The sequence below is a fragment of the Prunus avium genome, unplaced genomic scaffold (genome assembly GCF_965620075.1).
Source record: "Prunus avium unplaced genomic scaffold, drPruAviu1.hap1.1 HAP1_SCAFFOLD_17, whole genome shotgun sequence".
NCBI classification, from domain to species: Eukaryota; Viridiplantae; Streptophyta; class Magnoliopsida; order Rosales; family Rosaceae; genus Prunus; species Prunus avium.
In genome coordinates, this window is record NW_028276877.1 from 57,501 (window position 1) to 60,000 (window position 2,500).

Here is a 2,500-nt window from a genome sequence, read left to right on the forward strand (position 1 = left end):
CAACGTCCCCGGTATTGGATTGAGTTTCTAAAAACAACCGTGCACACCGAGGTTAAACTTTACCAGCTCCACTCCGACTCGCCGCTCGCCCACAATTTGTTTGCAACGAAACATTTGTTTTTAATTTTGTTGGTTTGAAATTGTTTTGAAAAGGTTCTTTAAATCTAGTGGGTTTGCAACTCATAAGAGCGTCACTTTCAACGTCCCCGGCATTGGATTGAGTTTCTAAAAACAACCGTGCACACCGAGGTTAAACTTTACCGGCTCCACTCCGACTCGCCGCTCGCCCACTAGTCCGAAGGCAACAAAACATTTGTTTTTCATTTTGATGAAAATTTCTGTTTTTAAATCTTGTTGGTTTGAAATTGTTTTGAAAAGGTTCTTTAAATCTTGCGGGTTTGCAACTCATAAGAGCGTCACTTTCAACGTCCCCGGCATTGGATTGAGTTTCTAAAAACAACCGTGCACACCGAGGTTAAACTTTACCGGCTCCACTCCGACTCGCCGCTCGCCCACAAATCCGAAGGCAACAAAACATTTGTTTTTAATTTTGATGAAATTTTTTGAAAACATTGGCTTGGCAAGCCCCAATCCGCGACTATCCACCCACCGCCACCCCACACGGGTGGTTGTTGTTGAGAAATGAGGTTGTGGTCGACATGCCCGTGCATTTGAGAAGGAGTTCCTAGCACTCCATGCTCTCCCATGCCAAAAAAAAGCCTAGACAACCCCATTTCGCAACTTTCCACGCCTTTTTTTTCCTCCCTCACCCATGGCGGCGGCGTGGTGGCGGCGGCCGGATTCCGGCCACCACCGCCATGGGTGGCAGCCCCCCGACCCCGACACCAAACCCATAATACCGAGGCAACATATCGAGGCAACATGACATGGGTGTGGCGTGGGGGAAGGGGGCTGCAGCTAGGAAGGCATGGGCTGCCATGCATATGCAGGCAACACACACCCCCCTATATAGCATTTTATGCATTTAGCCCTTTGACAGGAAGAGACATCACCTATGCGCGAGGAGTCATAATGGGCTCTAAATAATTCAATACAAGGTATTTGGACGTGATTTTTTGCAGGGATACTAAGAAACATGCAATCTATGATGGGAAAAAGTTTCATAAATTTTTGAAGTCGGGAAGTATTTTTTATTATTTTTAGAAGTCGTAAAATTGAAAAAATCATTAAAACAAATCCGGGAGGAATTTTTTAGTTTTGTAAGTTGGAGAAGGTCCTAAAAATCATAGACTACTTATGGGGAGCTTATTGTGCGAGGAAATTTCAATAAAAACGGGGTTTGACAAGATTTGAAAAATTCTGTCGACATTTGAAAAAACCTGGAACCATGCTGCCGGCATGCTGCGCACATGCTGCGCGCAGGCTGCGCGCATGCTGCGCGCAGACTGCGCGCAGACTGCGCGCATGCCATGGCAGGACAAGTTTCGCTAGCCTCACTGTCGACAGATGCGCAAGCTGCGCGCACAGGCTGCGCGCATGCTGCGCACAGGCTGCGCGCATGCTGCGCACAGGCTGCGCGCATGCTGCGCACAGACTGCGCGCACGCTGCGCGCATGCCATGGCAGGACAAGTTTCGCTAGCCTCACTGTCGACAGATGCGCAAGCTGCACGCAAGCTCCGCGCACGCTGCGCACAGCCTGCGCGCATGTTGTGCGCAGGCTGCGCGCAGGCGCCGCGCATGCCATGGCAGGACAAGTTTCGCTAGCCTCACTGTCGACAGATGCGCAAGCTGCGCGCACAGGCTGCGCGCACGCCATGGCAGGACAACTTTCGCTAGCCTCACTGTCGACAGAATCAGCACGCTGCGCGCAAGCTGCGCGCGCGCATGGCAGGACAAGTTTCGAAAAATTCTGTCGACAGGCTGCCGGCATGGTGCGCGCACGCTGCCGGCATGCTGTGCGCACGCTGCCGACATGCTGTGCGCACGCTGCGCACAGGCTGCCGGCATGCTGCGCGCAGCCCATGGCAGGACAAGGTCCGAAAAAATCTGTCGACATTTTTACGCCGTGGTAGGCTTCCGCTTCGCGTCACTTTGTCGACATTCAAGCCTACCATTTGTATTGAATTTTTCAAACCTTGTCAAACCCCATTATTCAAATGTCGAAAAATTTTGTCGACATTTTTACGCCATGATAGGCTTCCGCTTCGCGTCACTTTGTCGGAATGCATCGCATGGCGAGGCAAGGCCACGGCATGCCAAGGCGAAGGCAACGCATGGCTTGAATGGCTTGGTCAAGGCCACATCATGGGCACGGCATGCCAAGGCAAGGCGAGGCAAGCCATCCTTAGCCTCGCCTACACTCACTTTCTCGGAATGCATTGGATGATGAGCAATTCCAAGGTAAGGCAACGCATGGCTTGAATGGCTTGGTGTAGGCCACAACTTGGGCATGGCATGCCAATGCAAGGCAAGGCAAGGCAAGCCATCCTTAGCCTCGCCTACACTCACTTTCTCGGAATGCATTGGATGATGAGCAAT